The 25,255-nt window shown below is 35.1% G+C and overlaps 1 protein-coding gene across 2 annotated transcripts in view; it reads right to left on the reverse strand.

The window, feature by feature from the left end:
• Window positions 1-21,625, reverse strand: part of LOC136828358 (ileal sodium/bile acid cotransporter-like) — a 49,006-nt gene extending 27,381 nt beyond the window's left edge. The window contains exon 1 of one of the 2 annotated variants that reach the window (XM_067086304.1): window positions 21,503-21,625. The gene's annotated coding sequence lies outside the window, so the exon portion shown is untranslated. Of the gene's footprint in view, window positions 1-10,509; window positions 11,075-21,502 lie in introns of those variants that run through there. The other variant, XM_067086302.1, reaches the window with a different exon arrangement.
• Window positions 21,626-25,255: the final 3,630 nt, after the last annotated feature.

Genomic DNA, 25,255 nt, shown 5'->3' on the forward strand with positions numbered 1-25,255 from the left:
CCTATCTACGCAGGTTTCGAATATGACGGGCTGTCCCTACGAGCAGAAACCCGTGCTGGCACAAGGCCCCCTTTAATCTAACAGAAACAATAGCAAAAAGATTTCAATCCCGGTATAAAGAGAAGGGCTGAATATATGACCGACGCTTGTCAAAACCAACATTAACGAAAACTTGCAACAAAGCTTAGAAGTCGTGTGCAAGCAGTAATGGGTTAAATTCAGGCCCAAAGGTCAGCTGAATTACTTATAAATTTCTAATTATTAAAAACGAATAATTTAAAGCTGTCATTTATCATTACATTCAGATGCGAGAAATTCATCCACTCAACTTCTTAAGGTTTTACTAAACGAGAATGATCGAGTGACTTTCAACACAAGGATTTAAAGAATAATCTTATGATTAAATTTAACATCACGTCAGACTGAAATTAAAACGACGGCTAAATATTACAAACCTTCCAACAGACACTGCACAGAACATCAGAGAATAAATTTAAATTTATCATATTGCAGAAATTATCATAAATGAAACGTCACAGAACACTGGGAATTAATCCTTACATTGCATCATTGCATGTAGCACAACACAAACTGATTCGAGCAGAACAAAACCCCAGTCAAGCGACTGCCAGTGAGACTGCAGTCTTTTTTCCCTTCTCTTCTTAACACTCCTGTACTCAGAAAACAACCCGTAGGACACTCGGCTCTACATCGACAGAGAGCGCGAACTGAACTTCCTCGTGAAGTACACATTCGCCGCAAATTCTTCGTCAGCGGTTCCAAAAACGATCTACCCTTGAGTTCCGCACTTTTGCAAGGACATGACAAATACTTTCGTAAAAGAACAGAAGCAGAAATCGGTGCCTGGAAGATGGAAACTGCAAAACAAGCACCGTTACATGCTGCTGGCCTTGTAGACTTAGTGAACGCGTGAGGCAAAGCATGAACAGCAGAATGGTTCCTGGTGGAGAGCGACGTCACGGGTGGGAAGGACCCACGAAAACTGTCTCCTAAAAAGGGTCGTAAAATAAAAGTTGGGTCTTGAATATCCTCCGTCATTCAGAAGTTACTGAAGTGGAACCGAATATAGATTCATAAGAGTGACGAACATACAACTTGCGCCTACATTTCTACTACTACTATTATTATTATTATTATTATTATTATTATTATTATTATTATTATTATTATTACTACTACTACTACTACTACTACTACTACTACTACTACTACTACTAATAATAATAATAATAATAATAATAATAATAATAATGAGTGATACTTTCTTCTTGATTTTTTTCAATCAACACCAATACCATGGGACACCAGAGCAGATGAGAAAGAAAGAGAAAAAATTGATAAGTATCAAGACCTGAAAATCGAAATAAGAAGGATATGGAATATGCCAATGGAAACTGTACCCATAATCATAGGAACACTAGGCACGATCCCAAGATCCCTGCAAAGGAACCTGGAAAAACTAGATGCCGAAGTAGCTCCAGGACTCATGCAGAAAAGTGTGCTACTAGAAACAGCGCACAGAGTGAGAAAAGTGATGGACTCCTCAGGAGGCAGGATGCAACCCGGAACCTCACACTATAACAACCACCCAGTCGAATAGGATGACTGTGACAGACCAGAAAAAATAATAATAATTAACACTTCAAAAGAAATGAAATTCAATCAATCATATAAGACCATAAACAAATTTCTCATAATTTCCTTCATAATCCCTTCAGAAGCTTCTCATTCTCGACCGTGTAAAATGAGAACATTAGCATAAACAAGTAACATAATCTCACATTATTAGTTATTAAAGATGACATCCATGATGTCATCTTTAATAACGACATGTGGCGCTCGCATGACGTGTGAAGGAGGAAAAAAAGAACGTGAGGTTTGGAGAACGATTTACGACTTAACAAAACCTTAAATTAAACACCGGTTTTTAGACTTAATAAAGTCACATTTGAAACTTCATCTCTCTCTCTCTCTCTCTCTCTCTCTTCCCCAGTAACACGGGGGAGAACCTCAGGTGGTGTCATGTTGGCAATTGTTCTCATAGCAACATAAAAAGCTTCTTGAGTCAGCATCCATAAACACATTGGATCCCATAATATATAACATGACAATATATATATATATATATATATATATATATATATATATATATATATATATATATATATATATATATGTATATATGTATGTTGTATATATATTGTATATATATTGTATATATATACATATATATATATTGTATATATACATATATTTATATACATATATACATATATTGATGAAGTTTATATGTCAATCTACCAGTAAACTACGTCCATGAGTAACTTGTACACACAAACACACACACACACACATACATACATATATATATATATATATATATATATATATATATATATATATATATATATATATATATATATATATATATATATGTGTGTGTGTAATATTAATGATGTTTAGACTGAAAGACAATTACATCTCACATGTCAATCTACCGGTAAACCACTTCCATACATAACTTGCAGGCACAAACACATACATACACACACATGCACACACACACACGCACACACACACACACACAAAATACACATCACGCGCGGAAGTATAACCGAGTTATTACGAAATGTGAAATCACCTTCCAATTTCACTTAATTTCTTTTACTTTCCACAGAGGCATTTAATTTCGTTTAGTTGTGTTTCGAGTCACCTGTGACATAACGAGGAAACGAGAGCAGCCAATATGAGCCAGGTGTCGTTGACAGAACGACTCGTTTTTTCTTTTTTCTTTTTTAATCTAGATGGTCTTTCTCTGGCAACTTCAAATCACTTTCACGGCAGGCTCATAATTTTAATGACTTCGCATGTTTCCTTCGACTGTGTCATACACAAATGCATAACAGACATACTTACACACATACATACATATAAGTCTACCGTATATGTATATATATGTATATATATATATGTATTAATATATATATGTATACATATATGTGTACATGTATAATATACATACATACATATGTATATGTATATATAATATAAGACATTCTCATATATATATATATAAAGTATATTTATACTGAATATATGTATACATATGTATGTACATATAACATATATAATATACATGTATATATATATATATATATATATATATATATATATATATATATATATATATATATATATATATATACATATATATATATATATATATATATATATATATATATATATATATATATATATATATATATATATATATATATATATATATATATATATAAGAATATCTTACTGTAATGTAACAGTGAACTAAGAAGATGAAAGGGCCTACAAAAACAATATATACAATTTTCAACCACACACTTCGAAAACCAATCTGTACTCCTCATCACTGGCAAAACATGGACAAATGGAGTGACAAGAGCTTTAATAAGGCACATACAGGTGTGGCAATACGACGATGGTGGTACGTAGATGGCCGTTGACCCGGGAATGATGGGAAAGAGGTTATTCCCTTGTGTTTTGGTGCTCGTTACCGCTTGCGTCGAATCAGGCGGGCGTTGTCCGCTGGAACACATGCTTGATAAGAGGCCTTAGGATTAACTCGTCGGTGAAATCCGATTTCTGTTGTCCTCCTGACAAGTTCATATTAATAGTTTCGATAGATAGAGAGTATAGGATTTAGGCCAGAGGCCAAGCGCTGGGACCTATGAGGTCATTCAGCTCTGAAACGGAAACTGACAGTAAGGAGGTCTGAAAGGTGTGATAGGAGGAAAGCCTTGCAGTCGCACTATGAAACAATCGTTAGGAGAGGGTGGAGAGACAGATGGAAGAAAGAGAATAAGAACGGAGGTACAGTAAAAGGAATGAAAGCGGTCGCAGCTAGGGGCCGACGGGACGCTGCAAAGACCCTTAAGTAATGCCTACAGTACACCACGTGGGGAGCACTGTTGCGCTATGAAAAAATCGTTAGGAGGGTGGAAAGTAAGATGGAAAAAAGAGAATAAGAACGGAGGTACAGTAAAAGGAATGAAAGAGGTCGCAGCTAGGGGCCCGAAGGGACGCTGCAAAGACCCTTAAGTAATGCCTATAGTACACCACGTGAGGAGCAATGACGCACTACAACCTTACGGGGTTTTAAATGCTTGACTCGTGATGGCGGATTCCAGAATCTTCCTTTTGCGCGTGCAGAGACTTTTGAAAACCTACTCGGCCCCACTCTAACTTATGGTAGGCCGATTTCCCAATATATACGAAAATCCCCGAAACTCTTTGAAGCATATCGTACTGATCTTCTGTGCTCTCTTAACCTTTGTGAAATGGACCTATCCTTCTCTCCAACGTAAATTTCATTACTGTTACTACATGGAATCTTATAAACACCGGCGTCTGCTTCTTTTTCAAGTATACATTAATGTGTGCACATCCCACCAATGTGGCATGCCCACACCTGCATATGCCTTATAAATGTACATATTTCACCAATGATCAGGAATACAGATAGGTATTCATATGTAAGATTTCAATGCATATATATATATATATATATATATATATATATTATATATATATATATATATATATATATATAATATATATATATAATATATATATATATATATATATATATATATATATATATATATATATATATATATAATATATATATATATATATATATATATATATATATATATATATATATATATATATATATGGGTTCAAATCTTGGTTAGGTAAAATTACTTATTAAACACAAGTTCTTTTTGATGCACACAAACTATCCCGAGGTAAATGTGATTCGATATTATTGGGTTATTTGTGGCTTAATTTATACACACACACACACACACACACACACACACACACACACACACATATATATATATATATATATATATATATATATATATATATATATATATATATATATATATATTATAAAATAGGGTACCAGCGTCTGCTTGCCGAGAAGTAAGAAAGAAGTTTGTACTGTTTTGGCTCCTCTCCTTCCGAAGGGTAAAAGACCTCCTTTGAGGAAAAAAATAATACAAGACTAAATACTGCATACATGCAATTTGGCAAAACCAAAACAGAAAATATTTTCCTCACCAAATAGGCAAATAACTATTATTGACACGTAGGTGACAGGATGCCTGTAATGAAGCAATAAGGGACATCCTACTTTGCTTTGCAATTACCCCAAGCACTGTCCTTGAACCTTTCCCAACTCCCACCTGCTGAGAGAGAGAGAGAGAGAGAGAGAGAGAGAGAGAGAGAGAGAGAGAGAGAGAGAGAGAGAGAGAGAGAGAGAGATCGTTAACTAGCTGAACATTTTTCCCAAAGGCAGAGGCTGACTGACAAACACTAAACGAAATACGCACAAATAAAAATTCACCATAAAGCAATGTGAGTTTAAAAGATTACAGATCCCACAAATAATAATAATAATAATAATAATAATAATAATAATAATAATAATAATAATAATAATAATAACAATAATACTTCTTTTAAAAAAAGGTTACATAAACCCACGGAAAATATGCTACACAAGCCAAGTAGGCCTACAGAAAAAAAAAATCATTCTAGCTTTCCCTTTATGTTGCCAACCCGCAATCTCTGAAAAAAAATACACTGTAACTACCAACCTTCTTCGACCAACACACTACCGGATGTCCTAAGTCATCATAGCATGACTGGTCTTGGTATCCTGCAAACTAGGATGAAAAAGACAAGCAAAACATCAAACGTCTTTAAAAACATTTGCCTAAAAAAAAAATGCTCAGTATCAAACTCGAAGGGAGAACCCAATCATAAGTTAGGCCCTGCGGTGACACATCTATTGGCTAGACTGGTTACGTGAAGCTCCGCCCAAAATAACGGGGTCGGTCACATTACTGCATACCGGAACTCATTTTACACGTATATAATACTCCTTACTGATAAGACTCATTTTACAAAGATATACTCCTTATTAAGGAGTCTCATTTTACACGTATATACTCCTTTTTGATAAAGGTCACTTTACACATATACTCCTTATTAAGAAGACTCATTTTACAAAGATATACTCCTTATTAAGGAGTCTCATTTTACACGTATATACTCCTTTTTAATAAAGGTCACTTTACACATATAATCCTTATTAAGAAGACTCATTTTACAAAGATATACTCCTTATTAAGGAGTCTCATTTTACACGTTTATACTCCTTTTTGATAAAGGTCACTTTACACATATACTCCTTATTAAAAAGACTCATTTTACACTGTCATACTAGTTATTCTCCCTCTAACATTATTACTACAGTAACTATTGCAAAAATATTATTATTATTAATTTATTATTATTATTATTGTTATCCAGAAGATGAACGCTCTTCATATGGAACAAGCCCACCAGAGGGGCCACTGACTTGAAATTCAAGCTTCCAAAGAATATGCTGTTCATTAGGAAGTAAGAGAACGTCAACGGAAATAAAGAGAGATCTCACTTATCAAAAAGAAAAAAAACATATTGATAAACTGATAAACAGATAAACTACAGACAAACACAAACAAGACCAGACAAGGACACAAACCTCTGCAAAGCAAACAAGACAGTCATTAAACCCGAGACTTCAACCCACCTTCCCAAATCACCTATTTTTGGGACACAGGAATTTTGGCACCAGGGGGATGACGAGTTCTCAAATCTGTCCACTCATATAACGCCCGACACTTTCCCTTTCCCTGATGACACTTGGCACCACTTTCCCTTTCCATCGTGACACTTGGCACTTTCCCAGGGCACCCAAAGGGCACTGGGGTTCGAGTATCCATAATCTCGGCTCATTGTCTTTGTGAAATCACAGCTCACCGGTGGTATACATTAATGTGTGATGTATGGTGTGGCAGGATACATTAATATGTGAGGTATGGTGTGGCGGTATACATTAATGTGTGATGTATGGTGTGGCAGTATACATTAATGTGTGATGTACGGTGTGGTGGTATACATTAATGTGTGATGTATGGTGTGGCAGTATACATTAATGTATGAAGTATGATGTGGCACTATACATTAATGTGTGATGTATGGTGTAGCAGTATACATTAATGTCTGATGTATTGTGTGGCGGTATACATTGTGCGATGTATGGTGTGGGAGTATACATTAACGTGTGAAGTATCGTGATGGTATAAATTAATGTGTGATGTATGGTGTGGCGTTATACATTAATGTGTGATGTATGGCGTGGTATTATACATTAATGTGTGATGTATGGTGTGGCACTATACATTAATGTGATGTATGGTGTGGTAGTATACATTAATGTGTGATGTATGGTATGGTGGTATGCATTAATGTGTGATGAAAAGTGTGGTGGTATGCATTAGTGTGTGATGTATGGTGTGCGGTATACATTAATATGTGATGTATGGTGTGGTGGTATACATTGTGTGATGTACGGTATGGCGGTATACATTAACGTGTGATGTATGGTGTGGCAGTATACATTAATATGTGATGTATGGTCTGGCAGTATACATTAATGATATATGATGTGGCAGTATACAATAATGTGATGTACTGTGTGGCGGTATACATTAATGTGTGATGTATTGTGTGGCGGTATACATTAAGGTGTTATGTATGGTGTAGCGGTATACATTGTGTGATGTATGGTGAGGAAGTATACATTAATGTGTGATGTATGGTGTGGCAATATACATTGTGTGATGTATGGTGCCGTGGTATACATTGTGTGATGTACAGTGTGGCAGTGTACATTGCTGTGTGATGTATGGTGTGGCAGTATACATTAATGTGTGATGTATGGTGTGGCAGTATACATTCATGTGTGTTGTATGGTGTGGCAGTATGCATTAATGTGTGATGTATGTGTGGCAGTATACATTCATGTGTGATGTATGGTGTGGCAGTATACGTTGTGTGATGTATGGTGTGACAGTATACATTCATGTGTGATGTATGGTGTGGAAGTATGCATTCATGTGTGATGTATGGCGTGGCGGTATACATTGTGTGATGTATGGTGTGGCAGTATACATTATGTGATGAATGATGTGGCGGTATACATTAATGTCTGATGTATGGTGTAGCAGTATGCATTAATGTGTGAAGTATGGTGTGGCAGTATACATTCATGTGTGATGTATGGTGTGGCAGTATACATTAATCTGTGATGTATGGTGTGGTAGTATACATTATGTGTGATGGATGATGTGGCAGTATACATTAATATGTGATGTATTGTGTGGTGGTATACATTAATGTTTGACGTATGGTGTAGCAGCATACATTAACGTGTGATGTATGGTGTGGTATACATTAATTAATGTGTGATGTATGGTGTGGCAGTATATGTTAAATGTGTGATGTATGGTGTGGCAGTATACATTAATGTGTGATGTATGGTGTGGCAGTATACATTACTGTGTGATGTATGGTGTGGCAGTATATGTTAATGTGTGATGTATGGTGTGGCAGTATAAATTCATATATAACGTATGGTGTGGCAGTATACATTAATATGTGATGTATGGTGTGGCAGTATACATTACTGTGTGATGTATGGTGTGGCAGTATACATCAATTGTGATGTATGGTCTGGTAGTATATATACATTAATGTGTGATGTATTGTGTGGCGGTATACATTAATGTGCGATGTATGGTGTACCAATATACATTGTGTGATGTATGGTGTGGCAGTATACATTAATGAGTGACGTATAGTGTGGCAGTATACGTTAATGTGTGATGTATGGTATGGTAGTATACATTTATGTGTGATGAATGGTGTGGTGGTATATATTGTGTAATGAATGGTGTGGCAGTATACAATGTGTGATGTATGGTGTGGCAGTATACATTAATGTGTGATGCTGGTATGGCGGTATACATTAACGTGTGATGTATGGTGTGGCGGTATACATTATTGTATGATGCATGTTGTGGGGTTATACATTATTGCATGGTTAAAGTATTTCTCATCGATGAATAATACAAAAAGTAATACGTACGAAATAATGAATCATAAAAGCACAATGTAAAAGAATGTATCACAGGAGAGCAAAAATAAGCACTGCCCATGAATACCTTATTAAATGTATCAGGAATGTATAATGAAAATCACCAGCGTTATGCAAATAAAAATGGTGTCTCTTTATATATTGTAAAAAAATATAAAATATCAACAAGACAGTTATTTATGCTCAGAGTAACAAAAAAATATTGTGCACGTACAATGTATAAATAGAATACAACATTCATGAACAAGGTAAAAAAAAACTGCTCAATTTAAATAAGGATGCATCATCAATGTATATTGCACAAAAGAAAAAGGTAAGGCTGCGTATCTAAAAAAAAAAAAAAAAAGAATAATACGAAAACAAACACCTCTATTGAATCTTATTATTTTTATAACATGGATGACATTATCGTGACGCCTCTATACCACAAAAGGATAAACATGCTATTCAAATTTATTCCATAATGAAGTGGTATTCGTTTCGTTCCCTTTAAAAGGTTTTTTTCTTTACATTCATCTCCTAAGGCATAAAAATGTGCCAAACAGAAAATTAAAAATAATTTTTTTTTTTTAGTTATTTCCCCCACTCTTCTAATGAATTGTAAACGGAGATACCAGGTATGACATCTGCACGTATGTATTTGGTGTCCGGCACCTTTCTTGGGAAGAGCTTTGTCACAGACAATTAATACGGACGTGTATGTATATGCATACATGTATACAAGCATACACACAAACACATGTAAAAGTAATTAATGTATAAACTTTAAAAAAATGTGTGCATTTTCCCTTTATATGACGCAGAGAGAGAGAGAGAGAGAGAGAGAGAGAGAGAGAGAGAGAGAGAGAGAGAGAGAGAGCAATACACTGATATTTTTGTTTACCAATTCACCCGGTAATATCAAGTTTCTTGTTCTTGAAGGTTTCACATTACAAAGAGGATATACTTACACAGACAAATAAAAATACTATTTAAAGAACACAACCACACAAAACCCGATCACTGCAACATTCAAACTTTAATTGCAGACTCGTGGATGAAAGTTCTGCGCAGAAAACTTCCACAATATTACCACTACATCAGCAATTATGGCTCATCAGCAATGCGTCGAACACCCCCCCCCCCACAGTACTGATTAACTTAAGTCTCACTTTGCTTGAAGTTTGTTTCAACAATGATCTAAGCTAATAACAAAGGGAGCGTTAACCTAAAACTCTGATATAATATAAACTACGGTGGTGGTTAATACAGACTAGTACTAAAATCCAACACCGTGTCAAAACTGCAAACACCCGAATGCTTCAAGCAAATAGTCAAGTGCTTTCAATTTTTGGGTTTGTGTTCATGAATCACTCAAGGCCTAAAATAACATCTTCATCAACCTGTGAAAGAAATTTTCACCAATCCACAACAACTTTCTTTGATCAACTCACCCTTCGCTTGGCTATGCGGCCCGGTGAAAGTTCTTGAACGGAAGTGAAAGGAGATAAAGTACAGCAAAACACCACGGTCGTCCGACCTACGACTCGATCAGACTATCACTGGTTTACAGAGTCCTCTTGAGGCTTAGACCGCTCACATTCCGGTCTCTGGCAACTTTGCAGGCATAGTTGCCAGATTCGTGGTTTCTTGTACAATTACTTCATTCCAATTCACGATACAATTACTTTAGATCAACGATAGTTACGCTTCGGTTTCACGTATTTTAATTGGCTTTTTCCGAAATAGTCTGCAGCTCTTCCACTCACTCACTCCGTTCTAATAAACTGGGCAAAAAAATGGAAATTTTTAAGCGCCTATTCTTACATACCCAATAGACTGTTGGTCGAAAATGCTACAATGGCGCATTTCTTTATTATGGACATCTAATACATACGATATTACTTTCTGAATAAAAGGAAAATATATAGCGTTCTAAAAAAAATCCAGACAAACGTCTTCAGTTACATGAAATAGCATCTTTTCAGTCAACTGTTTACCAAATAAAAAAAAAAAAAACTACCCGGCGCTTGCCTTGGTAGGACTGAGCACGTGCGTTTCCCTAAATTTCTTGAGAGAGAGAGAGAGAGAGAGAGAGAGAGAGAGAGAGAGAGAGAGAGAGAGAGAGGGTCCTCAATGACTTAGATTTTTAATTACAATACTATCGTCTGCTTTCAGAGAGACGGATTACTTAAACTAGGACTAAATTGACAAAGGATAATCCTTTACGAGAGATAAAGAAGAAAGGTAAATAAAGAAAATACTACGGATGAGGCATCCAGTGGTCTCTCAGGATCTCTTGGGGGCGGGGAGCCCCCGCAGTCTGTCTACTTACATTGTGGGTTCTACCCAACCCAATGACGCAAGCGGGGCATGACCATAGTTGCCAATTAGGAAATATTCAGGAAACGAGACACTAATTCTAAATAAAAGCGACCCAACTCGAGTCAATACACGACAGAATAAGGAAAATAAATTCATAAAACGCCGTACATCGAAATTCGATCAACAATAGCACAGAACATAATTAAAAAAAACAGTTACTGGCAACTCTTCCAAGCGCGAGATCGGGGAATTTCATCACACGAAACCGCTAGTCTTACGTCTCGAGTTTTGCACCAATAACGAGAGGACGAGTGATGGACGTGATGCCCTCCACGCAAGTTTTTGCCTTACACACACGAATGAAAACAGGAGTGTTTTCTTCTGTTCTCAAATGAATGAGTCACGCTGCAAACCCAAGGAATCATATTCCATGGATATTAAATTTCGACGATAGGGATTCTTGTCAGATCGTGACCTTGTACTGTACGCCATGTATGGTCAACCTCTCTTTTATGTTAGTGCTGACAATATATGGGGCTACGTAGGTGACTCAATTATGTGCGTAAAGTATTTTGTAGTAAATAAAATTTTAAAAATAACAAGGTACACAATACCGTTATATTATATATATATATATATATATATATATATATATATATATATATATATATATATATATTTGTGTGTGTAAAAACGTTCCCTACACAACTACAAGAATAATATCAAATAAAACACAAAGTAATGTGAGCTTTCATGGATTACAATTACATCTTCAAGGTGCAAATACGAGAAATCTAAATTTACAAAGTAATGTAGATGTAAAGCTAATCCAATATAATCACTGCCTTATAAGTTACCCATTTATAATCATTACTATAGCTATGGAACAGCTAAGCGCGGAAAAATTATACTATAAAAACTTGCCCCGTACTAATCACAGATACTGTAGAATGGCTACACAATGGCAATATCTTTCATCAGAAATACAAATATCCCATCCATATAAAAATGCTATAAATAGGTAAGACTTATCGACAATAGTTAATAAATATTAAAGATATTATTTTAATAAATATTAAATATTTCTCGATAGTCGGAATGTAAAATGCCACTCCTAAAGGTCACAACTATCAAAATATTTTATTACTATTATTATTATTATTATTATTATTATTATTATTATTATTATTATTATTATTATTATTCTTATTATTCGGTCCTAAAGGTCACAACTATCAAAATATATTATTACTACTATTATTATTATTATTATTATTATTATTATTATTATTATTATTATTATTATTATTCGGTCCTAAAGGTCACAACTATCAAAATATATTATTATTATTATTATTATTATTATTATTCTTATTATTCGGTCGTAAAGGTCACAACTATCAAAATATATTATTACTATTACTATTATTATTATCATCATTATTATTATTATTATTATTATTCAGTAGATGAAACCTACTCATATGGAACAAGCCCACAGGGGCCACTGACTTGAAATTCAAGCTTCCAAAGAATATGGTGTTCATTAGGAAGAAGCAAGAGGAAATAAAGGGAAATACATAGAAAGGAGATCCCACTTATTTTAGAAAAGAAAATAATAAATTAATAAATAGATAAAAATGTGTTAAAATGCAAGAAGAATAGTATTAGGATAGTAAAGCATTGCATATTGGCTTGAACTTCTAAAGTTCCAATATATAAATGATGTACAGAACATCTGCCTTGATCTGACAAAGCACTGGCGTTGTTCAATGCATTCGGGAACAGCTCATCTCTGACTCAGACATTTCTAGTAATGTCCATTCCAAGAAAGCTTGTAAGCATGACCCCTGTTTTATTTGGAGGGAGGCACTTCTGAAATATCTAACTGTATTGGTTCTTCGATACGTTAACAATGTCAATTCAAATCAGTTTGAATTGTATAGCAGTAACACTTTATGTCTTACTGAAAGGCTTTTCACTCTTCACCAACATTATTATTATTATTATTATTATTATTGCATTTGGCAAAATTTTTTGAAAGTACTAAAACCTGGACCCTCCCTACCTATGAATTCAGAATACAATTCATTTATAGAACAGATTAGAATATAAAATTTAGGTCAAAGGCTAAGCGCTGGGACCTATGAGGTCATTCAGCGCTGAAACTGAAACTGAGAGTAAAAAGGTTTGAAAGGTGTAACAGAAAGAAAAAAAAACCTCTCAGTTGCACTATTAAAAAAATCTTAGGAGAGGGCGGAAAGTAAGATGGAAGAAAGAGAATAGGAACAGAGGTACAGTAAAAGGAATGAAAGGGGTTGCAAGCTAGGGGCCGAAGGGACGCTGCAAAGATCATTAAGTAACGACTAACATCCGGGGCAATTCCTACAGAATGCTACATGATCTACTTCTAATATTCAATATGAATTTTGTTTTAAAACAAACACAACTTCGAAATCTCGATGAGATCTTTTCATGTATATGACAGTTATAGCGATTTCAAAATATGTCTTCCCCTCAACCAAACAAAAACAGAGGCTGAGCCAATTTTGGTTTTAATCGACAGACGTAACGTGAAACTCACTCACTGCATAAAATAACATCAATGGTCAGTTGCAAAACTGAAAATGCAGAATAGTTTTCAACTTGTACCGAACAGAAACATTTTTAAAGGTTGCATTCCGCTCTCGTACTGCCAAAAGAAATATCATTGAATAACAATTCACTCTTTGCCTTATTCTTTTACAACTAGATATTTCGTTACTTAACAGTTTTATTTCTGTGTAACTACTGTTTTCTAACTTTTTGAAATTTTACTTCCAGTAATGGTTTGAGCTTAGTAAATTTAAATGAACAAGATTTTTCACGTTGTTGTAGAGTCAATGTTGTTTTTCTCAACTTTGTGAACAAAACAAAAAGCACTTGGCAGCTGATCTTTTACAGTGTTTTCATTGAACATACATAAGCAGACAGGTACGATATATATATAATATATATATATATATATATATATATAAAATATATATATATACATACATTATATATATATATATATATAATATATATAAATACATATATATATATATAAATATATATATATAAATATACAATATATATATAAAAATTGTATATATATAAATATACATATATATACATATATCAGGGTCATGTATATACAATCAGTAAGAAATTGTGGTAAATTACGATGGCAGAAATGTCCAACATATGGACAAAGATGCCATACAAAAGTAACATCTACTATAACTCGCCGTGGAAGAATGAGTGAAGAGTTAGATGACAAAACTCTAGTGTTTGACGCCAATTGCAAGGCTCTTCTCCCCTCCTCCCACCTTACTTAAAGATCAGCACAGACCACTGTTTCTTAAAATGCATTACACCAGAAAAAAAACAGCCATTCAATAGCAATAAATCACGTGGGTTCTAAACTAACGTTCCCCGCTTATCATCGCACTCACAAAAACCGTTTTAAGATAAGTGGTTTGACACAGGTAAGAAGGTAAGCATTGTATAATACCGGATTTTTTCCGGGGGAAGGGGATGGATGGAATGGAAGACATAATTTAGGCCAAAGGTCAAGCGCTGGGACCTATGAGATCATCCAGCGCTGAAAGCGAAATTGAGAGTAGAAAGGTTTGAAAAGTGTAACAGGAAGAGAACCTAGCATCTGCACTATGAACAAATTAATAAGAGAGGTTGGAAAGAAAGATATAAGAAATGATATATGAACGGAGGTACAGTAATGGGAATGAAAAGGGTTGCAGCTAGGGACCAAAGGGACGCTACAAAGAACATTAAGTAACACCTACAGTGCACCGCGTGAGGTGCAGTGACGGCATCACCCTCTACGGCTTGGGGGAGGGGGAGGGGGAGGGAGGAGAGAGCAAGACGGTTTGGCACTACCCACGATAAAGAGAAGGGGCAATGGGCTGGTTAGGGCGAAATGGGTTACCGGTATTCCGGTGTCAGGTAAAAGTAGCATACCGTACACGGAAGCCATACGTGTGCTGCCTTTGACTATATGATTTTGTTTATTAGGCCTTCAGATATACATACGGTAATCAAGCGCATGCGCGAATCGAGCCACACTATGCTGACTTGTACGGATACATATTTTTTATATAATTATGCTGAGATCTTAGATGAATTTAAAACGTTGCGTTAAAACCAATGTTTCTTCAACAGTAATCTTGTAAACTCAGCCTCATTATCGACAAAATGCGCTTGATAATGGCGTATGATGTATTTTCTAATAAGCTTAATTTTCTGGTATACACGCACGATCGACATAACTATGCGGGCACTGTTTACGCTTTTACCTCAAGCAAAAACTTTTTTGATATAACACAACGAAAAACACTTCTTCACATAATATAAATCATATGAAAGTAAGCACAACACACGTTAATTATTTAAGATCTTTGTTTAAAAGAAACAAACCGTTTAAGTCAGCATATGGAAGCCTGATCTGCGCATGCGCTTGATCATCGAATGCTAAATATTCCCGTATGCAAGTAAAAAGAAAAAAAAATCATACCGTGTAACTGTGTAAGGAAGCACACGTACGCTCCCTATGGAGCCATGAAAAACTGAGAATCTACAAGAAAGGGACTAAATGACAGTCTCCTGGTCAAGGTTAGATGACATTTTGGAGGGTCAAGCCAATATCGGATAGGAATGATTCAGCTCAACAACTATCGGGTAACGCTAGACGGGAGTTGGGGGTTGTAGCAGATCATTTTTATAACACATATAAACAATTCTGTTGAAATTCATGAGACTTCATCTTTTCATTTCCTGCTGATAATAGAAATACGAACTGACTTCAATGTCTTGCGTAATTTCCTGTCGAAACTCAAGTTCTGTACTTAGGATCAAAATCTACCCATCTCTACTTTGATAGTACTAAGTTTGTACACGTGCCTGTAAATGAGCGTTAACGTGTGTCAGTACAAAGATGTCAGAAAACATGCCCGTTTTACAGCGGCCTACCTTGTTTAGAACAAAGTAAAATTGTCTGCTGACGTAATAAGACCGTGAAAACTAAAAAAGCAGAAACAAAAAAACATGACAAATAATGAAATACAGCATAAACACGGAACAAATACATAAATATCTCAAGGCGACGAATAAACAAAAATAATCGAACATCACTCGAGATTAATTCTTTTAACCTATGCCAAAAAAAAAAACTACTGAGTGAATAAAAACGTCAATTTCGCAAGTACACGAACATATGAACAAAATACAAATATCAAAATCTTAACATCCAAGCAGAAAACTGCATCCAATTCTCGGTGAAAATTGGCGAGAGAGAGAGAGAGAGAGAGAGAGAGAGAGAGAGAGAGAGAGAGAGAGAGAGAGAGAGTAGCAGGGCCACTGCACCCCCAATTCCGAGGAAAGGAGACCCAAGGTATCGAATTCCTGCAAAATGACCGGCATGGGAGATCTCCCCTTCCAGCGCCTTATGACTGGAGGGAAGCCAAAGTATCAAAAAACACTCCCCTCGTACGTAATGCTAGACTCGAATATAAAAAATTAAACCAGATAAAACAAAATCATATAACATTAAATTAAATTTTCAACTCCTCATCATATTTACATGGAGGTAACGAATAGTTAGGCGTGTCTACATGTCGAACTTATGACTTGCGTTATAAAAGGGTGAATTCTGTGCGCACTTTTTGTTTGTTTTTTTTTGATTAGGCTAATGCTAAGCTATAATGCAAAATAATCTTGAGAACTGAAAATGGGTCTATTATTCGAAAGATGAGGGATATACTGCAGTCTTCTTGCAAGCTGTGAAATATGGAGACAGGAGACATACAGCAATACAGTATATTATTTTGCTATAGCGAGTTGTCCAAAAAATAAGCTAATCTATGAAAAATGTTCCAGACATTTATAAAGTTTGTCTTATTAAATTGCAATTTATGATGACCACTTAAAATTACCATCCTGATAGTGCTTGAATCCATATTGTACATACTGTACAGATGCTTTATTATTATATACAATGCTTGAATCCATATTGTACATACTGTACAGATGCTTTATTATTATATACAAATGTACCTTTGGAATTAAGAAAACTTCCTTCCTAATAACCCAAAATAGAGGTTGGCTACAACCATCTATAATCTCTTATCCTTACTCTGCGGGACCTGACAAGTAACTGACTCATTCAATGGAACCCAGCAACAAGACAATTATCCAACTAAGTCCTGTGTCAGGTAATACATAATTACCTATTCAAAAAACTAAACCAGGTGACAGTACATAATGCTGCATTGAATTCAAACCAAACTATGTCTTTGTAACATGAATACTGTAATACTATTTAGGTGATATTCTTAATTTTCACCTGCACCACGAAAAATAAATGAAAGCTATCTAAGTAAATGCTGTCATCAGAAAACCACCAAGTAAGACAAATCAGGCATCATACTCATTTGCAACACACACAAAGGCTTTCAATCATAGACACAAAAAGCAAATTTTATCTAATATCAACAGAGTGAACTAACAACTCAGCACACACATATGCAGGGAACCTCAAAGTTTAAACCTATATACTGTACAATGTACAAGTACAACCAACCTAAATCATGTCAGTACATCAGACCACAGGATTTATTTTGGACTAAACTAAATAATGACTTCGCATCCCATATGCATTCTTCAAAAAAAAAAAAAAAAAATTACGCCATAAGCCTAATTTGGACCTGAGTTTACTACTGAATGGCAAGAACTAGGCTAGGCCTAATTCAAATTCATTATCAAACAGGGCTACAAACAGAACTTTAAATGTAAAATAAACTGGTAAAAACTATAACTGATGCAAAATTTAAGCTAGTTTTACTATCCTAACCTAACCTATAAGCCCTAGGCCTGATGTGCAGTAAATGACATCCTTTAAATGCTATGGAAATTAGTCCATGAGCAATGCAGACCATGAAGTGATTACATTTCCTGCAATGGGGGACATAACATTATAAAAAAAAAAAAAAACAACTGCATATGATGGTGATGCACAATCTCCTGTACCTACTAATTTACCTTACATAACCTAACCTAACATTTTCTTCAGACCCCTATTAAGCATCTACTGTATAAACATCTACAAATATATCAATTACAAGGTATTCTAAAGATGCACTGTCTGCATACCTGATAAATCACCTCCTTTTAAAGTGTGACATGAAGTGAAAAGTAGCAAAACTGCCAGTGTAAATACGAAATACACCAATTACTATAAATATTTGGCATGAAAAACTAAAATAACATACAAATGAAAAATCAAAACTAAAGCATTTATTTTCAACATATAAATGATACAAAACATAAATAAAATGGAGCTGTGATATAACAAATAAATACTAACCTAACTTCAAATAATGTGTCCTAAGTATAGTAACAAGACAGGAAGGAGGGATCTACAACTCATCCTATAACATCCTGCTGTGTTGCTAAAGTTACATTCTAATATGTATTAAATTTATTACTATTTATATACCTTTCTTCAACAGAATGGAAGGGTCAATATTCTTGGACACCTCCATTTCACCATCTTCTCAATTCATTTTGCAATTCAGAACAGAGAAAAATCTTATTAACAGGGCTATCAACTAAAATATGTTGACATTGTTTGGTGAGTCATTAGAAGTGTGGACCACTTGGGAGCCCACAACAGATATACATTGATTTTCCAACTAAAACTAACCTACTTTAATGCCTCCTGCTACTCTGAAAACTGTCAACTATCATAAGGCTACAAATTTCACATGCCAACAACTGCTAGGTTGTAAATAACAAGATGTCTGGATATAATAAAGCAACAGAAAAATTAACATCTAAAGTGTCAGTAACAGGAAAATAAAACATGGGACAATGATGAAGTTTAGGAGGAAAACAAATAAGCAAAGAAAACCAGAATAAAAATATGAAAAATACAATAACAATCTGACTATAGTGAAGATTATAAATCAATGTATCAATATGAAATACAGACTTAAAACAATAATCTTTGCTGTGTTTGTGGATATCAAAAGATGGAAATTGAATAAAATGTGTTGTTTGTAAACAGAGACATAATGGGATACAGAGAAACAACTGAAATAATAATTCAATTGATAACATATCAACTATTAACAGATTACATCATCTTTGACTATGGATGCAATATAGGTTGTAAGTCAATGGGCGTAAAAATCTGATGATGTTTCACAGACAATTCTAAGAATGATAAATAAGATCAAAATGATGGAGTTCACTAAAAAATTGTTTAAGATGAATGGAAAAAATGGAAGCTAAGAATAATGTACTGGGTAATCTAGTTCCAAAATCAGAGAAAAACATTTTTGCAAATAAACAAAAAAAAAAAAAAAGCATACATAAGCTCTAAAATCTTCCAACTTTACAGCAAAGCAGCAAAGGTTTTGCATAATAAGAAAAGCATATTTGTGGTTCATGAAATTCCTACAGCATGTACAAAGCAGGCAGACGATGGACCATTAGCCTACTCACAGAATTTTCCAAAAGAACAAAAATACAAGCATCAGAAAATAAGAATATGAAAAGTTTAAAAATATACATTTTTGCATAAAAAAATATGAAAAGTGAAAAAATATACATTTTTGCTAAGTAAAAGGAAAAATGCCCCAAAGTCATGATGGCTAATGTTCAACAAGTATCACAAAATATATTAAGGATAAGAATTTGTGTCTAAAGGATTGGTGAAAGTTGGAAATGGCATCAGAAAAGGTGTTAAAAAGAAATCTATATCCAAAGGCATGAAACATTACATCACAAAAGGCTCACCACAGATATGAAAGAATACAGGAATACATGATGACAAATTATTTGTACCCAGTAAGTGTTTCTATGTCTGTGAAGGTTCCATGTTATGCAATGCATCAAATACAAGTAATCTGTGTATGAGCAGGAATGAAGAAATTAAAGGACTGGAATTCACATGGTATAACAAAGCAAGAATACAAATACCACTGTTCATGGCAAACATCTATAAAATTAAGTGATGCCTTTTGGGCCTTCAATCAGAGAGGAAAACACTATTGAAATACATGAACATAAGAAATAAAACTGATCAATGTAGTGAAAACATTTGTATTTAAGAACATGGACAAATTAATGGAGTTAATAAAGAAGAAAACTGGAACAAAAATCCTTCAGACAGGACTAAACAGGTGGCAAAGAGCAGAGCGCAGACTATTCTGCAGGATGCCAACAAAATAAAAAAAGTGGGTAATTCTAAGTATTAGCTCCGTGCCTGTGTTTACCTTGGAAACTGGTTTTTTCTACACGTTTAAGGCTTCAGATACTGGTGCTGCATTTGTTTGTTGTCAGCCAAATGGAATGTCCCTTCGCCTTGTTTAGTACTGGCCAGTGGGGGCAGTACCCATACGTTGACAAGTTATTGTACATGCCAGACGGGATGTGAACCGTTCGAAACAGACGCACCAATGCTCCGTCTTGTGAAGATCGTGTATGGAAACCCCTTGTTGGGTGAACTTCTGGGGTTAATTACAGGTTAACTGCATTTGTGCGACAAAAATTTAAGGTAAATCCACAATTGGCAACCAAAAAACTGTAGAAAAAGTCAAGTTAGAGGAAAATCGCCAACGCGGAGCTACTGCAGTACTTAGATCTACCAAAAAGTGAGAACTAAAACACATTTAAGAAAGAACTAGTCACATTTATTGTTAAAAAAAAGAAATCAAGGACGATGACGATTCGCTGTCTATCGTACACCATGTGCTAGGGCACTGAGGTATGTATGACACATGTGATAATAGACCGTAACCATAGCCTACTCGGTCTAATATCCTAGGCCACTGGCTCAAGTTACCCCTTTGAGTTAATTTTCGTGTTACCGTTAAAATTATGCGAGTAAAGGTATAGTAAAATACTACTGGACTGGCTTGGATAACACTGGCTTAGAATGTTCGCGGTTGCAGACTGCGATTGCCTAATGTAAGGCGAAAAATTTCCCTAAACACATGGCTTTGATATGGGGTTAAAATACCTCATTTCCGAATATGAATTGGACTAAAAGACACATTGCAAATAATAAGAGTAACATACCACAAAATCCTATGGGTTGCGAGGTGCAATGAGGTATGCAACAGCTCCACGAGTTGACATCTGCAATGTTATGGTTTTAAGCAGACAGCGTACCGCGAACACCATGGAAATAAGACTATATATACAAATAAGAGTACTGCTTCTCATGTATAAATTTCTCATACCTTTCAATAAAATTGTATTATAACGGGGGTTTCTATGATAATCATCAGCTATTTATTAAAATGCTACATAAGCCTATACGTTATGTTGCCTTAAATTAGAACTAAACTATTGTTTTTTAAACAAAAAAGACTGCGGAGAAAAAATGAGGTAGGAGTGAGTGCTAAATGAATAAAATCAATTCAGGTTATACAAATTAACACCCAACCCCATTGCCTTTGTAGTTAATGTCTTTATCACTCAATTTATCATCAAAACTAAATACTATGTCTCCTGGAGAAAGAAAAGTACAGGAACAATCCTTGGTGAACGATGAAATCAGAAGAGAAATAAGATAAGGAAATAAACAGGAAAAATGAGAAACAGTAACAGAGATTTCAGAGAACGGATGCTGTCAAAGGAAGAAAGATGTCCAAAGAAGTAATTTACGAAAAAAGCTAACGCAAGAAGTGAAAAATGGATAACAGACGACAGTGTGGAAATAAGTCGGCAGAATTGGGTGATTACATAAAAGTACAAGAACATAACAACCCGGAAATATGAAGAGAACGTTGTGATTTGTTTATGCAAACTAAGAAATCAAGAAAACCCATGGAGGTGCCAAAAATTACTTTGAATAAAACTAAAAACCGCGTAAAAAGACTGAAAAAAAGAAAGCAGAATGAAATAGAAATAAAAAGATTTTTCAAGCTTAAACTTCGTCGATCCGCCACTCTCTTGGTCTCTCCATCTTTTCGTCGTAATAATTACGAATTATAATTTCGTTTTACCAAATTATTGTATTCCTTCCATGTGACAAAATAATTTCAGAACACTCTGATCCGTTCTTTCACCTAACACAAGCTTTTTATTAGTTTTATACATCACCATAATCACCTCCATAAAGGATAGTTGGCACAACAATCACTTCCTAATTTCCAGTCTTGGAAAAAAATTCCATAATTCCACTTCTGAGAGGTTAACGAAGATGCTCTTCAATGTAGTTATGCACGTTTTATTAATACTAAGAATAACTCAGCAAATGTCATAAATTCCCCCATTATGCAAATAAATTCAGGTTATTTATACAATACGACTGTATAGTCCTCAATAACGAAGGCGTCTTAAATTCTCATATTTTTTTGCATGAAGATTGTTATGAAAATATGAAGTTGTTGACTGTTGAATTGGCCTCGAAGTTGTCCTGAATAAATCAATATACGGTAATGAAAACTCCAGCCAGCCATTTCGGAAGGTTCCAGTTAGCCATTTTGCATGAAAAACCATTTTGGGTTTTTCATTCAAAAATGGCTAGGAAATGATGGCACTGAACCTGAATAAATCAATATACTGATCCTTTAGCTATGGAGGGGGCTTTATAAGTCAATTTAATTATTTTTTCTCTGTTATTAAGCATTTGCAAGGTCATGTATTGAGAAGAAAGTTTTCGTTTTGATGAGTTTTTAAGAAAAATATTTGTAATTCTGGCTTCTTCCGTAAAATAACCTAATTCTAATGATTAGCACGATGGCAGTGATCGCATTCTCTGTTCAAGTCAGATGAAAGCTTACCAGTAAATAGAACAGCTTAGCCTATGTACACAGTTCCCAATCCCACTCAGCGTAAAATTGATAAGTATTAGCTCCGCACGGACTGTATGGAACGGTTCCGCGAATACAAAAGTCATTATGGGGCCATAACTATGTTCAAGAAGGGATTGGCTAAGGAAATCTACTCTAAAAGGAACCATACTAACCCAATGTACCCTAACCTAACCTTGTAGGCCGTGTTACTTTGCCGGGGGCTCTGCCCTTTGGAACCCCATAAAGGAAACCCCTTTTGGTAATTCTATATATTAGCTCCGCGCCTGTTTTTACCTTTTCAACTGTTTTTTTTCTACACTTTTAGGGGTTCCGGTACTGGCGGTGCATCTGTTTGTTGTTGGCCAAGTGGAATGTCCCTCCGCCATGTTTAGTACTTGCCCCGGGGTGGTTGGGTACCCATACGTTAACAAGTTATTGCACTTGCTGGACGGGATATGAACCGTTCGAAACAGACGTACCCATGCTCTGTCTTGTGAAGATCATATATGGAAACCCCTTGTTAGATGGACTTCAGGGGTTAATTACAGGTTAATTACACTCAAGCGCCAAAAATTAAAGGTAAATTCATAATTAGCAACCAAAAAACTGTAGAAAAAGTTAAGTTAGAAGGCAGTCGCCGCCACGGAGCTACTATATAGTTCCACCCCACTTTTTACCAAAAGTTCCCCTATAACACTGCGCATGCACTGTAGCATTCCAGGATAGCCAGCACACTAAAACATAATCAATTTTAAAATTAATTACAGATTAATTACATTTGACTGACAAAAAAAAATGTTAAAATCTTGATAAGCAACCAAAATACTATAGGTAAAGTAAATTTTAAAGGAAATACTCAATGCGGAGCTAATGCTTAGTTCTACCAGGTATTGTTGTCTGACAGGCTAAGCCTGTAAGTAAAATAAAATTTTGACATTTTATGTTTTTTCCCAATTAGGAAGGGGAGGGGAGAGAAAATGACTGCAGATGAGTGAAAAACAAGGATAAGGATACAGTAGGCCTATCCTAACCTTCCTAACAAAACCTAACTAGGATGGTTGCCCTACCTGAATACAGGCTGATCAGTCCTTATTTAACCAGAGCTTAAAAGTATAGTTTCTCCACAGTTCCCCATCTTCATTAGATGTGGGTTTATTGAACTAACTGCCAGACTAGAGGTTGTTAACCACAGGCAACACTTGAAAGGTTAACACTTGCTGTCTTGCTCCCAAGAATTTTGTTGATCTCACCAGTTATGACCTTTACTCCACTAATTTCAATATCACTTACTGTACTTCTCTTTGTATGATTAATTCATTTCCTATAGTTTAGGGTTGTAACGCTCCTTATGTTCCATCTTTTGAACCCTTTTGTAAACTTCTCCCTTTGAACCCTTTTTTATATATTATCACTTGAAATTTTGAGTTCCACCATGTCAGGACCAAATCTAGTCATCAGCTGGAAGGCTTTGCAGTTCAAAATATCATATAGGAAGACTTCTCCTCTAGAGTCTTTCTGAAAGTAAGTTTTGTTTTCTCTAATGTACTGCCACAGAGTTGTTGTGGCCTGAGGGGTCTTGCCCTTGAATACTTTTGCATAATTATAAGCATAAAAGGGAGCAAACCAAGTGATAAAATTTCCTTGATGTAGGGATATTAAGTACATAGAACCACATATGATTAACAATTGAGGAGTCATAGTAGCAGTGTGCTGTACATCTGCTCTGATGCTTCCCAAATATTTATCAATTTATGTACTCTGCAGATAGCAGGTTTAACAGATTGATATAGGAAAAAGTATACAACTTGCTTCCTATAATTTTCATTATTGGGTAATGATCTAGCAAACAATGGACAATATCTCATATTATCACTTAAAGAAAGTAAGGATGTTGGACATTAAGAAAAGGAAGCCCACACATTTTCGAGTTCAGACAGACATTGTCAGGCACTGTATTGACCTTGCAAATTCTAGTTGCTTTACTGAATTTGACTAGCAAACATTGAATGCCTGCCGTACAAGTAACCTT

This window comes from Macrobrachium rosenbergii, chromosome 42 (assembly GCF_040412425.1).
Source record: "Macrobrachium rosenbergii isolate ZJJX-2024 chromosome 42, ASM4041242v1, whole genome shotgun sequence".
Taxonomy (NCBI): domain Eukaryota; kingdom Metazoa; phylum Arthropoda; class Malacostraca; order Decapoda; family Palaemonidae; genus Macrobrachium; species Macrobrachium rosenbergii.